Source organism: Olea europaea, chromosome 1, assembly GCF_002742605.1.
Source record: "Olea europaea var. sylvestris chromosome 1, O_europaea_v1, whole genome shotgun sequence".
NCBI lineage: Eukaryota > Viridiplantae > Streptophyta > Magnoliopsida > Lamiales > Oleaceae > Olea > Olea europaea.
The window spans coordinates 25,765,417-25,782,052 of NC_036237.1; positions in this window are offsets into that span (position 1 = coordinate 25,765,417).

Below are 16,636 nucleotides of genomic sequence, written 5' to 3' on the forward strand. Positions count from 1 at the left end.
CTGTTACTCTATTCTCGCCCAAACCTTCAAGTCGCCCAAGGTATCAACAAACATAACGCGTCGTGGTTATCAAGAAATGTAGTTATCAAAGCAGTTGTTAAAGCAGCCCTATCACGTTCCACGATACAAGGAATTCAATCGAAAGCGGTTGAACGATGAAAGGTAATGGCAGCAGTTAAAAGGCAGTTTTCATGACAAAATGGCCACTACGAAGAAAGTGGGTGGTTATAGGACGATCAAACAGTTTTTAGAGTAGTTAATCACAAAGAGATCGTCTATGAAGTATAAAAGGGAGAAAGGACATAGAAGCAAAGGACCGAATCCAAAACTCTCGAACAGAGAACATGTAATTTTCATTTCCTTAGTTTTTCAGACTTAAACAATTTTCTTTCAGTAACTCGTGTGCTTGCTCCCCTTGGAGGCACGTTGTTTTCCATTTCCAATTGTAAAGTTCATCGCCAATAAAAAAAACCCCTTTTTGGGACTTTGTCTTAAGAGGTTTCGTCCCTTACACAATCGTCTGATCCTTTTTAATTGTTAGCGACTAACCCGCGCGAAACACCTTCCTCATTAAAACAAATGAAATCTATGATTTGAAAAGGCAATTAAAAGAAACCTATCATCTAGTTAAGCAAACCTCTGTATATAGTTTCTATGTTTGCTTATAATATTTTAGTCTCAATTTGCAAGCTTCATTGTTTAGGTTGCAAGTGTTCTTCAGGCCTTTAAACTGTTTCTTTTCCTCGTTGAAATATGTGTCATACTCAATGCACTTGGTAGCATGGGTTCAAAATCCCCGACGTGAAGCGCATTACTTAAAGATACACAGCAAATAGTACTTTGCTATCGAATCAAATGGAGATAGAATTGGAAATTATTACAGTTTCATATCTCTTTGAGCTCTAACATATTTCCCGCCCTTGAACAACAAGTTGCTTTCTTCCTTTATCTTATCGACATCCTCAATTTTTTCTGGGGTGTTCATAGCTAAATGTTAGTTTTCAGAGAAAGAAATGGAGGAGAAAATGAAGAAATAGGAAAATGATGAGAATATACTTCACTTAATAGAGAAATTGGATGAAAATGGGTAAAAATGATCTTTTCCACAATCAAATGTGTGGTTAAGAATAAAAATATCAAAAATGGAATACAGGACCGTTTTCCACAATGATAGTAGAAGGTAGGGACGTTATGTGCTAATTACCAAAATAATATTATTCGCACATTCAAAGTTCTTCATTATTTTTTAACAATACATTCTCCGTCAAAATATTATTCCTAAATGCATTTTTGGTAAAAAAAGGGACTCAAAGTGACTCTTAATTGATTTAGAGTAGATGGATAAAAATAAGGGAAAAATTCATAAGTAAGGTGTATTATTTACACCAATTCACAAATGAGGTATAAAGTTTCAAAATTCAAAATTCAGGTTTCTACATAATTAATTTAAAATATTTATTAATTAAATATAATAAAGTCACAATTATACGATTAATGGTAACAGATTTACTTATTGGTCACATATCATTGAATTAATTGGTTACAGATTATTTCGAGGTCACAAATAAAAAATTTGATAGGTCACGGATTATTTCGAAGTCACAGATAAAAAAATTATATGTCACAAATTATTTCATTGGTCACAGATCAAAAAAATTACAAATCACAAGGTCACATATGAAAAAAAGAAAATTTATAAGTCACAAATTAAAAAATTTATAAGCCACAATTTATTTGTCAATAACAAATTTTCAAATTAGTTGGTCACAAATTATTTTTTAATTACAAATTATTGAATTTTTAAATCATAGATAATCGAATAGTTGGTCACATGCCACTGCCACCACAGTCACTTAAGACGACCACCCTAATCACAGCTTAATAGTGTCATCATCACCAACACAGCCCACTGTCAGCAACACAGACTCACCACCACCACCGGCCATTTCACTCCATTTTACTTTCGACGATGAATGTGGTATAGCGGCAACGCCACCTTACCACCACCATCACCGTTTCCAACAAATTTCCATATTCAATCTTATAACCACCACAACGACCAACAAATCACAATTTTCAACTACAAACCACCATTGCCACTGTCGAACTACAACTGCCAGATCTACCGCCAAATTCAACAAAAATCACCCAAACTGTCAGATCCACCTTGCCGCCGCTGCCAACAAAAATTGCAACCACCACTGGTTCAACAAAACCATCGCATTGCCTTAAGGTCACAGTTCAAGAGTCCGTCACAGGAACCAAATAGCGGGTCACAGATGCCAAACAACTACTGTCTCGCCGCCACCTGAATAACTACACAATCTGCAACCACCATGACCAACAAACAATACACCACGACAGACAGATCCACTCACCCAACCACCGCAACACCACCGCCCTATAGTACCACCAGTCCAATACCATACCGCACACCACCATCTAACGTCATTCACCACAACATTCAAAAAAAAAAAAAAAAAAGAGGAAGCATGGATTTGCACAGTGCAGCTCACTGAGTGAGTGCCATGGAATTGTCGAAATGAGCAAAAGCAGTCGACGGTGAGATCGAAGAGCCCATACATATCGATGGAAGAAAAGCAAAACAGCCGTTGTTTCACCATATCCACTGCTGAAAATCGAAACTCCACCACCACACCTGACCCGACGAGGCCCCACCACACAAGACAGACTCACCACACAACACACCATACCGCCACCACACCATATCTTCAGACCGTTTTTAGAGTGCTGGCTAGCGATCTATGATGGAGAACGGGAGAGGACGTAACAAGAGAGAAAAAATTATTAGGTTTTGGAGTAATTGGGGGGAATATTAATATTTAATTATTATATTGATAAATCTTGTTTTTTTGGCTTAATTAAACCTTGTCCATGATTTTAGAATTTGTATCTTTAAACCCCTGCATCTGTGTAATTTCCACTAAAAATAAGATTAGTATTTAGTACCGACTTTGCTTCTTCTTTCTCTCTCTCTCTCTCTTTTTTTTTTTTTTTTGGTGAATGTAATAAAAGTAAATTTTCTTCAGTAAATATTCTTCGTTTACGAGTAGATATTGAAATTTCTTAAAATCAGTAATAATTTTTGACAAGATTGATAATAATGATCTATTTATAGTCTTAATGTCAGACGCCACTTGATTGGCATACATTATTTTCTTTTGGTAATTTATAAACAATAAAAAATGAAATTGATATGTTGTTTGTCATTGTGCCCCTGTTTGGCCCCCATTACGGGGAAAATTTAATGTATAGATTAGTGTTTTTTGAAAAATGAGTGGTTGAAAAAGAAAGAAAATTTTTCGATTTACGTGTAATATTATTTTATGAAAAATTGTGTGGTTGAAAATAGGAGAGAGAAAAATAGAATGTAATGTAATGAAAATCAAACAAGGGCTGTGTGTTTTATACTCAATGTCTCCTAAAACTTGGACGCATAAAAAAGATTTATTAGTTGCAATGGAGAGTGAATTGATAAAATACAAAAATAATTATTGAACTGTTATTATTTAGAAACTTCAACTCATAAAAAAAAATTAAAACATAATTAAAAATCAAATGCAACCAAAGATTTTCTTACTAATTAAACTAAAAAGTTATTTTTTAATTAAAATTAAAGCTAAAAATATCTATTGGGGACTTAAGCATCAAAGAATAGAAGGTTAAGGGCTCAAATATCATAAATGAAAGGTGAAGAACTTAATCACTCTATTTTATAGAAGTTGAGAACCAGAGACATAATTTTCCCAAACAAAAAATGAAAAATAAAATCATTCTTTTAAATTAGGAAAAATCTGAGTGGAGTGCCTTAGCCTTTTATATTGTGTGATTTTGAGACCAAAACTTCAAACGGCTCAGGACCCAACCTACTTATTATAAGTGAATTTGAATCACATCACAATTTTTATTAGGCTAAGTATACTCCCACCAAATTTTAATTGCATAAAGTGTTCTTAATCTTTAGTCATTGTCACACTTGTATCAACAACTTTTTTCATTACATTCTTTTATTCGATCTTTAATTAATTAGTACATCTTGAGCCTAATGATGATTTGATTTCTATCCAAAACTTTGGTTAAGAGGAAGTAAAAAGACTTATTTCGTCCCTCATATCGCGTGTTTTGAAAAGTTAAAATGTAGATACAAAATTATAACTAATTATTTGTCTCTCACCCTTAAATAACAAATTTTTTGGATGAAAAAGTGTGTTATATTTATAAGAAACGTGGTGTGAATATAACCACCTTTTATACTATGGGTAATTAGTACATAACGTTTCTATCTCTTATTATAATTGTCCAAATTTCCATACCTTTTATTTTTTGGCATTTCCACTTTTAATTTCATGTGTGATTGCGCAAAAGGTCATTTTCTCCATTTTCATCAAAATTCTCCATTAAATGAATGGGATTTTTCTTCTTGTTACATTTTCTCATCTTTCCCATCTAAACCCAATTTCTCTTTTATTTTTACCTCTAAAAAAACAATAATGCTATGTGTGTAACATGAGGTGTATATAATAGATTACACATTTCTCACATGGAGGGGGCCTACGAATAATTTATTGTTTGTGGGCCTCACTCCATGTGAATTGGTGTTATGCTGTGTGTACACCATTGTGTACACATAGCATTGTCCAAAAAAATAACCTTTAGTTTCTTATATTCCTTGGCAACTTGAATGCAACAGCCAAACCAAACTCACTTTGAAATAATCTCCTTCCTACTTCCTTCCCATTTCTAGTTTGTGTTTGTTCTCGTTTATTGTTGGGAGGAAGAAGTAACAAGTTGAAGTTATTTTGTTGACTTGACTTGAGACATCTATGGAGTTTTCGTTTGCTGAAAATTACACATAAGACATCACAAGGTACTGGAAGAGCGGAGCCAGAATCAAAACAAGTTGATGGAAAGCCCTTGGTGGCAATGGACGAAACAAGTGGTGGAGTTTATAGTGATGATTTCAGGACTCGTTTGACCTTCTCGAAAAAAAAAAAAAGAGAGAGAGAAAAATAGATAGGTCGTGGGACAATATGACCCTCCAAATTATAATTGAACTACTGAGTAGCTTCAAGGAAAATCAGACAGAGGATGATTTAATCAGCTTGATCCAAAAATAAACTCGATTTTATTTACTTTTTAACTCCCAACCGCTCCTCCCATCAAAGTCTCACTTCTTCCCTTCTCTCTCTATAGACACATACAAGAAATTCTAAGAACTTCCTCCATCTTATGTTTTAGGATTTTTTTTTTGTTCATTTTCCCGAAATTCATAACTAGAGATCGTTCTTTCTGTATCGCATGTAACAATATTTAAAATTATGTAATTATTCTTTTCTACCAACGATTTTTTGAGCTTCTGTGATTTTTTTTATTTTTTATTTTTTGAAATTTTGGTTTTTATGCCAAGCTACTAAAGCTGTTATGCTCAAAATTTTATGGTTATGTTGGGTGTTATTATCGGAAGGAAGGAAGAAGAAGACCATTCAAAATTTTAAGACGAAATTTCCCTTCACTTGGTGGAGAAGTTTGTTGAAAACTAAGGAAAACGAGTGCACAATCAAAAGTGGACTTAGAGGTGAAAATGCAAAAAAATGGAAGGTAGAGACGTTTTGCACAAATAGTAATGAAAGGTAGGGACGTTGTGTGTTAATTACCTTTTTTATTATCCACACCATGTTTTATTTATAACGAACATTTTCAATTTTCACTCATCTTGGTGCTTATTTTATAAACTTTTTTCATTGCATTTTTTCGTTAGCCTTCAATTAAATTAGCACATTTTATCTATGATGATTTTTTATCCAAATATTATGCTCAAGTGTATTTAAATGAGGAAAAAATATTGTGTCAAACTTTTGTATATTATTTATTTTGTTTATTTAAACTACACGAGATAAAATAAGTCTTTTTCATGCTCTCCTAACATCTTTTGGGACGAAAATTATCATGAAAGATAAGACGTACAAATTAATAAAAAGTTGAAAATAATGTGACGAGAAAATTAGGAACATGAGTACGAAAATAAGCAAATATTGAAAATTCCATTGAAATTAAAATGTGGCGTAATTAACAAGAGCGAAATGTAATATAATTCACTAAATCTTTAATATAGACTAAGGGGTTGTTTCGCATGTATTTTGATAAACGTTCAAGCAAACGTCGGTAAAAATACGATTGAAACTTAGTAACTCTCATGGAATGTGTAGTTAAATTTATTTGTCGATTTTGATGTCGACTTTTTACCAACTTTTTAGGCTATCCCTAACCAGTAAATTGAACGCAAATTTCATGTGATTTTATAAAGATTGAAAACAAAATCACTAAAGGTGCGTTTGATTGTCAATATTTTCCATGAAAAATGTGTTTTATCCACTAAAATTCATACTTTTATACTATATGATTGACATTTTTTATGGAAAATATTTTTCTACTTTTAGTTGCGTAACCATATTTTTCTCAAAATTAAGGAAAATATCTTCTTTACGGTGAGTAGGATTTTATTTTCTAGGTAATTCACTATCTCTTATCTATCTATTATCTCTCATCTACCTATCAAAATTTTCTAGGTCAAAAATTAAATCAATCAAACACATTTAATTGATAATTTTCATGCAAACAAGTTCTAGATAATTGAATTACCTAAAATTTATCTTCTTACCGCGCAAATTCCATACTTGTAATCAAACGCACTCTAAATAATTTAATGTTTAGCTTTAAGTCAAATGAAGCCACTTGCAATTTCAATATCCACGGTGACAATTTTCATCGTGTAAATTGCAGATTCAAATATTTAAATAGATTGAAAACTCAAAATCTCATTTCTAAAATTTAAAGACATTAATCAGGTTATCCAAAAGGTTTGAGAGTCCAACTCTAACTTTCATAAAAAAATTACTCAGCCTCCTTTTGGGTTTCATTTTATTTTCCTAAAATTATACGTTTTAAAAAATAAGTGATTGATAAATGATTAATATTTTGTTAATGTAATTAAAAAAATCAACTCGATCACCAATCAAACTGATCGATTGTGTAGTATTAATAGGATATAACAAAACCATTCAAATATCACCGAATTGGCAAAATTTAACCGCTAACTAACGAAGTGATGACGATTATCCCCTATTATGCAATTTTAATTTAAAACTTTTAACTGTCTTAATGGGCTAATGCACTTTAATCAAAAGGCTAATAAGGCGTATCTTGGATGTCCCGTTTCTTTTATGGGTACACCTCCCTCAAACGATAGCACAAATTCCACTCCGAGATATCAAAAAATGTTCAATTACCTAACAAAAACCATTTACAAATATTTGCCTCATTGACTTTCAATTTAATTTAATTTTGAATCGAACAAAATATATTGTAACGTTCATTCCAATCTTTTCATTTATTTAATTTTTAAATTAACTTAGATTGCACTGAGGAAATATCTGCTAACAGCCTAAATAGAATAGCAAATTGTGAGATTAGACCAAAAAATATAATTATTTGAAAAATAGCCTTTAAACAATAATCTTTCCAAAAATACCCTTCATAGAGAATTTGCAACCAAAGTCATTACAATGTATAAAAACCTTCGATTAGGTCTCCAAAGAAATATAGATCATAAATCTTTAATAAATTTAAACCCGAAAATTATACAAAATTTTATTGATCTAAGAAATGCTACAGATAATGAATTAAATTATTTAAAAGAAGATATGAAAAGTTTCTTTACAGAATATTTAGATCCAAAATTAAAATAGAAAAATGTTTATATAGATAATAGAGCAATTAAAATAGAAAATAATATATATAAACAAATTCTTAATCTGGAAAGAAGAATTAACAAATTAAATATAATTATTAAAGAAAAGGTTTTAACAAAAGATAGTGAATTTTATAAATTCTATTGTGACATTATAAATACTTATGAAGAATTTAATTGGATTCAAAATCTTAATTCCTCCGCTGCCTGCTCCGACAAAATGGTATCAAAGTCATGTTACGAACCTAAAATTATGATGAACATAGTAGATGAAGAAACTATAATTGAAGAATTTTTTAAAAAAGTTGAAAAACATAAAAAACCAAATTATCTATACTTACCTAAAAACACCACAAATGAAAGCTTTGAGGATATACATAAAAAATTAGAAAATTTAGAATATAATCTACAAGTAGGAAATGCTCTTTTAGATAAAAACCTTAAAGGAAAAGATAGGATTATAATTAATCCACATCAAGATTTTAGGATAACACAAAAAAAATAAAGAGAAAAAAATGAAGAAAATCAATATATGATTACAGATGTAGAAAAACTAGAATAAAAATTCTTAGAATCCACTAGTGAAGAGTGTGATGAATATAAAAAACAATTAGAAGAATTAACTGAAAGAATGGAAAATACTAAGATGAATACTAATCCATCAAGAAGTCAAAATATAAAAATAGAATTCAGTAGTGATGAAGAATACGATTATCCTTATTATACTACAATACCTCTTAAAGAAGGTATTAATCAATATAGGAAAATACAAAAAAAATACACTGAAAATATAAGAAAACGGTCCATAAAAGAAACAAATCCAATGAAATCTTACAATGAACCAATCCACACAACGGGAATGTGGTTAGATCTAGATTGTGTAGATAAAAATAAAGCTATTGAAACATGGATAAAAAGTATAGACTTAGCAATATAATTTAATAAATGGGAGACGTATACAATTTTTGGATTTATAGAACAAACATTCAGAGGAATTGTTTTTGAACGGTGGAAAAAGTTACCAGAAACTATTAAAGGAAGAATAAAGTATGGAGAAGGTAGAACTGAAATATTAGATAATAGGAACAGTTTAAATTATCAAAATATACAAGAAATATTAAAAATGTTTGAAAAAGCCTTAAGAATAGAGTTCTTGGGAGATAGATATGCTTCTAATGAAGAAGAAAAAAAACAAAATGAATATAATGAAGGAATGATAACACTGGAAAATTTAAGAATATGTGATATGTGTGAATTAGAAAGATATACATGTAAATTTGAAGAATTATACAATATATTAAACCAAGGAGGTTATCAAGAAAATAAACTTATACTAAGGTCTTATTTTACAAAATTACCATTCACATGGGGAACTAAGTTATTAAAAGAATATGAGAAATTACTACCTTTAAAAGAAGAGGAATGAGTAAAAATAGATAGTTTTGGAAGTAGGATTAAATTTATAAAAAGAATGATAGGCATGTGGTGCAGAGAAGTTCTTGAAAGTAAAAAAGCATACAAAATAAGAAAGAATTCTTTGTATTGTTACAAAGATATAGGTCAAATTGAACAATTTGGATGCCATAAGAAGAAATATAAACCATATAAGAAATATAAAAGAAAATTCAAAAACTACAAAAAATTTAAGAAAATAAATTTTAAACCACACAGGAAATATTTCAAGAAAAGAAATTGGAATAAAAAATCCAAATCAAGAAATATTAAAAAATGTAGATGTTTCATCTGTAATGAAGAAGGACATATTGCCCCCACAATGTTCCAAAAAGAAAGATGGACAGAATATAAAAACTCTTAGAATTTATAAAAAATTCCAAAAAGATAGTGAAATAGAACCAATTGAATACTTTGAAGATTTAAGTAATGAATGCAGTAGCATTTATGAATTAAATACATCATCATCTGAGGAAGATTCTGAGGAGATAGTATATATGAATCAAGAGATATAACAAGCAGATCTATAAATAGAAGTAGAAACAACTGAAAAAGTTGAAGACTCGATAGAAGGTATAAATCAAGAAATTACCTTTAATATTAAAAAATACAAAGGAATAACCAAAAAAATATTAAACCTACAAGAAAAATATGTATTCCAACAAGGATTCTTAGGAATACTACCAAGAGTAAATAAAACAATTGTAAGTATGAATTATAAAAAAATGTCTATCAATATAGAAGATACTATAGGAAAAGCAAGAATTCCTATAATTACAAAAGAATGGGTAAAACAAAAGTTATCCAAAATTTCAGAAAACATAAGAAACAAATTGAAATGTGTTGAAATAGGAGAAGTCCAGAAAATGGTAAAATGATTCTTTAGAGAATGTATGAACATATCAATAGAAATATATTGTATGGACAACAGAATCTCATATCAATAGAAATATATTGTATGGACAACAGAATCTTATAAAATCCTATAAATGTTCTATTAGGAACAGTTGTAGGAAACTTGGTCTATCAAAAGATATTATTTACAGTAAAACCAAATTATGCAATATCGCTAATTGATGAAAATATTGACCAAAATTTCAATCTATATTATAGAATTGGAAATTTTAAAATGTTACGAAAAAGTAAGGCAATTAGTATAAGCATAAATCAATTTTTGCTTTTAGTACTAGCCATCATAACAATCTAAGAAAAATAACTGATAATATTATCATACACAAAGATTTTGAAAAATTAGCACAATATATACCTCCTAGGAAATACTTAGAACATGAAGTCACTATACCAGAACAAATAATGCTTGATTTCCACAAACAAGTTAGAGAAATTAATTTTGAAGGAAAACTGATAAGAAGAAATAGTGTCGGCCTAGAAGGAGATAATCTTATTATAAGATTTCCCTCTACACAAGACTCTAAGATAAGCAAATTCAAGAAATTAAGTATTGCTGAACCATCAAGTTCGCAATATTATATCAAAACAAGATATGTAAATCAAGAAGAATATAAGAAGAATCTTCTTATCCTCATTGACACTAGAGCAGATAAAAGTTATGTAAATACTAAATTTGTTAGTCATTTAATATAATTTGAAATGCCAGAACCCTATATATTCAAGGATTATTTAGGAAATAATTTTGAAATAAGGAAATATGTAAAGTTCTCTCTTATACTTCTGGGAGATGATCAGAAAGAATATACTAAAGAAATAATTCTATATAAAGATGAATTATATGGAGTTGAACGTTCACCTATATTACTAGGAATGAACTTTCTTGAGAAACATAGTCCTTATAAAATCTGACGAGAGTATTTAAAAATAATAGTTGATGATAATCCAATCATCATATCAAGAATAGACGAAAATATGAAATCATTGTTATCATGGAAAAAGTAATTAGTACTAATTCCATGAGTCCATATATTGAAATTATACTCAATATAAAAAGTTATTGCAGAATTAAATTTCATGCTTACTTAGATACAAGGAGTACAATATGTTTATTCTTACCAAATGTACTACCATCTGAATACTGAAAATATAATTCAAAGAAAATAGTCACTGCTACAACAGCGGGTGGAAATAAGGTAGTATACAGCAAATATGCTACGCAAGTACCTTTTCTAATTTCTTTTAGAGAAATATTTGTTGATACAATATATATGTCAAACACAATTGGATGTGATATTTTATTAGGACAAAATTTCCTATTAAAATATGCATCATTTACACAATTTATTGGCAAATATACGTTCACAACACCCCGTGTACACAAAATATTTACAAAAAAAAATAAACAAGGCTGTTACAATAGCATATAGAGACATAAACCATCAGATTTTCTCAACCCATCGTGGTGGACGTTGGAGTACAGAAATATTTAAACCAGTTACAGTCCTAAAAATAACAACAGAAAATAGGTTAGAAAAATTGAAAAAAGAAATCTCAGAAACATATTCTGAAAATCCATTAGAAAAATGGAATACAGACAAAGTAAAGGCAAAAATAGAATTAACCAATCCAGACACTATTGTTAAAGTCAAACCCATGAAATATAGTATAGATGACCAAAAGGAATTTAAAGACCAGATAAAAGAATTGTTAAAAGCCAAATTAATTAGGTCTGGTAAAAGTCAACATAGCAGCCCAACCTTTATGGTTAGAAAACATAGCGAAATAAAAAGAGGAAAAGTCGGAATAGTGATAAATTATAAAAAGCTAAATGAAGTTACCAAATTTGATGGATATTACTTGCCAAATAAGGATACCCTTATTAAGCAAGTACAAAATAAAAAGATATTCTCAAAATTTGATTGTAAGTAAGGTTTTTGGCAAATCATGCTTACAGAAGAAAGTAAATCATTAACTGCATTTAGTACGCCCAATCCTTTAGGACTATACGAATGGAATGTAATGCCATTTGGGTTTAAAAATGCACCACAGATATTTCAAAGAAGAACGAATGAGATAATTAAACCAATTACTCATTTTTGTATTGCATATGTAGATGATTTACTTATTCATTCAAATAATATTGATAAATATATTGAACATTTTGAGAAATTTTGTTATATTATGAAAAAACATGGTATTAAACTTTCTCAAAAAAAAAAGTTGAAATAGCTAAAATAGAAATAGAATTTTTAGGATTATTTATAAAAGAAGGAGAATTGCAATTGGAATTTCATATTGGAATTTTCTGAAGAAATCAAAGATAAAAAACAATTACAAAACTTTCTTGGTATATTGAATTATGCTGAAAGATTCATTGAAAATTTTGCCAAACTAAAAAATTATTTTCTTCCAAAGTTATGAAAAATATAATGTGGTTTTGGGAAAAACAAGATTGTGAAAATATAAGAAAGGTAAAAGAAGAATTAAAGGCATTACAAAATTTATAATTCCACAGGAAGAAGATTTCTTTATTCTTGAAACTGATGCTTCAGATAACTTCTGGGGAGCAGTATTAAAGGTTAAAAAGAATCATAAAGAATTTAAATGTGAAAAGAATTGTTCTTGTCCTGAGATACTCGCAGATCATACATCAGGAACATTCAAAAAAGTTGAAACGAGATATGAGACGAACAGAAAAGAACTCATTGCTGTAAAAAAAGGAGTTCAAAAATATGAAGATTATTTATTACCAAAAAAGTTCTTGATTAGAACTGATAATACTCAAGTTAAAACTTTTTTAAAAAATAATATTGATCCATCTATTACCAATAGATATATTATCAGGATACAAATTTGGTTTTCATACTTCAAATTTGATATTGAATATATTAAAGGAAAAACTAACTTTCTTCTTGATTATCTCAGCAGAGATGGAGCTAGAGCAACTAAGGACGAAAGTTTAAATATTTGAGATAAAAGTTTCTTATTTGGAAACATAAATTCAAAATATACAAGATAGCCTTCAAGGCAAAAATATAGCCCTTGAGGCAGATGTAACTTGCACCAAGTCTAGTATCCTTTCACAAGGACCAGTAAATACTAGCGCTCTCCCCGACGATAAAGGGAAAGAGAAGAAAGTAATAGGAACCCCTTCATAGGGAATACTTTAGCCTATTACTGGTAACGAAGATATTCAAAATATCAAAAGCGAAAGTAGCTCTTCACAGAGCCAAACTAAATCTAAACTTTCTATTGAAAGATTAGACCCAAAAGATATTGTCAAAATATGTCATGAGGCAAAACTTCCCAGAAAAGATAACCATGAAGAAGTCATATTTTTTATTGTTATTTTTAATGTTCTATCAGATTGGTATTTGGAGATTGGAAAGTGGATGAAGACTCTCCACTATTCAAAATACAACAAGATAAACTTCTATCCAGGAGCACCAGCCAATTGGGTACGAAACTGTTTTGAGATAGGAAATATACTCTGTATATATCCCAGCAAAGATCTCAAAGAAATAGCCCAACTTCCAGCCAACGTCAGGAAGACTGTTAAAAGATATACTGAAGTTGTCAAGACAACAAACATATACATCAGATTCCATTCAGCAACTATAGAATGGGATCCCGTTCTTGAATATATGCATCCATCATTCCATGTTATCAAAATAGGACTTACAAACCAACATTTTTTACTAACCAGTCAAAAAGTTGTTAAAAATGGATATCAAGATATTATAAATATGATGCCCTACAGAAGATCAAAAGTGTACAAATAAATATTTGAGCACGTAACCCATATAATTACCGAGAAAGAAAAAATAAGGATTTATCCATTCGAAGACCATATAATCTACTCCAATGCAAGGATGGTTATAAAGGAAGAAGACATATGTTATCTTGACCATCTAAGTACATGGGTCAGAAGATATGGCGAAAGAACTATGCAAACTACTCTGAAATTACAGTGACCACCATTGTGAATACTGTGTAATGGAAGATATGAGTCAAGCATCTCTCAACAGTGAAGAATTCCCTATAGAATTCTTTGATTCAAATATGAAAAAGTGATAGTAACAAAAGTGGCCCTTTATCACTACTTTAATAAAGAGATTTATTAAAGAAAAACTGTGGCTACTAAAAGATAGAAGATAATGCAAGAAAGTCTCCATAATTGTGATCACTCACCTACCAGTTGTCAAAAGTGAAAGACAAATTCAAATATAAGGCAAATAATTTCAAAAGGAGAGGTCCACCTAGCAAGAATATAATGGAGAAATCGGTGGAGATAAGACTACTGAACTACCCATCAAAAGAAAGGAGGATACAATTGTCGAGATAAGATTCTCAAAACCTTCTATAAAAGGGAGCAAGAAGAGAAGGAAAGATATCTCGAAACAACTTATCTCTATAACACTCCGAAGAAACACATTTCAAATATTTTGTAATCTGTATACACCACTTGTATTCAGAAAATATTAGATAGTCAGAAGATAGCAAAGCTTGTAATAAGGTAATCTCTTATGGAGTTCTAAAACTTCATAAGGTGAGTACCAAAAGTATGTAAATATAGATTGTAAGCATGTACTATTTCAATTTATGAATATTAAAGTGAAGTTTGTTATGTTTAACAAAACTTTCATAAAAGAATTTCGTTAAATTTCTCATGATTCCTCGGCAGTACATATAGAGATTTTAAAAGATTTTCAAAATATTGATTTTGAATGGATGTTAACCATGCCAAAGTACCCGTCTTTGATAAATGGTTTAGGGGAAAAGGCAGTTTTCTAACAAATCGTAGCACCTTGTGTGTGAGTTATCTTTTAAAATTTCGTTTCAAGTAAGGACTTGATTCTGAAAAGAGTCTGAATAGAGGTGAAAATAGAGACTTTGGATACTGTGAGATAGCATCTGTGGAAATACGGCTAGTTCTCTAGAGTGAGAAATGCAACCTTAATTAAAAAGCCTTTTGCGAAAGCAGTTGTGGACCCAAGTGATTCCAAAAAATATTTTAAACTTTTACTTGATTCAGAAGATTGATTAAGTACATACAAAGCATCTATAAGAGTATACTGAAGAGAAAGTCTGTTTACTTCTATTCGATTACTATAAGTTATTTACTCGCTTTTACATGCTTATGCTTTGATTAATTTTGATGAACACTTCACAAGCATCTATATCCACTACTAATGATGATAATAGTTATATTTAGATGAGAAAGATATTTCGTTTTTACTTAAATTAGTTGAAAAATCTGAAGACATATTTTCTGTTGGCAAATAAAAACTTGAAGAAATATATCGAGATATAGATTATTATTGTAAACATAATATAAGACTCGATTCTATAAGGACCAGCAGAGATATAAAAAAGGTAGAAGATATTATGACTAAATATAAAAATATAGAAGAAGAAGTTTCAGAAGGAATAGTTCTAGGATATATAACTAAAAAAGATCAGCCTAGAATCTTTGAAGAATGGTCAAAATACAGAGAATATTTAGAGAAATTAGGAAGAATTGGAAGAATTATAAGATATAATCCCGAAAAACCTAATAATTAAAAGATATAGGATACATCTTGCAAATAATAAAAATAAGGGTAAAATAATATTTCCTATTATAAAGGCCATTGTGAAAAATAGAACTAATTTTTCAGTCATTCTAAAGACTACCCCGATTGCACTTCATTGTTAACATAATAATAACAATGTTAGACACCCATTTTCACATGCTCAAATAATATCAATTTTAATAAAGCAAATTATTTTAATACACTATTGTTAACTTTTGAAGTATTGAGACTAATTGTACAATAATAAATCTAATTAATAAATATGGATTTCTATTTATTTTGAATTAGTAATATAAAGATAAAAAAAAACAAGAATTGTTATGGTTTTTAATTGTTTGTGTATATCTATTATTTATTTATTGAATCCGATTCGACCTTAGTTCAATCCGTTAAACCTTTTGACCCTTTATTTTTTTGGATCAATGTTTCAAAATATTAGTATTTGTAAGTCACACAAATGTGTGATTTAAAATTAATATTTGAGTTTGAAAACTAGAATTGTAAGAGCATCTCCAATGGTGCTCTAAATTGTGATTTATATCTTCGAAGTAGTCGAAAATCTCTCAAATTAAAGGATTTAAAGGAAATGCAAAGTGCATTTTTGGGCCAAAAGTGTAAAAAAAGAAGTAAGTTTACATATACTTTTTAGATCCATCCATGGGGCTCACAAGAGGCAAAAAGCTACCAACTCTGCATCCAATTTTTTTAGGTCTATCATTTATACAATTTAAATATAGATTCAACGAGATGTAAATGAAAATATAAAAGTAGTCATAGAAATGTCAATTTAATTTCATACAACATCAAAGATATCCAAGGTGTATTCAACTGAGACATTTGAAAACTTTGATGTATTTTTTTAAGTGATGATTTATGTAGATTTCATGGATCTTTCATAGATTTATGTAGAATTTGTGAAAGTCTTTTA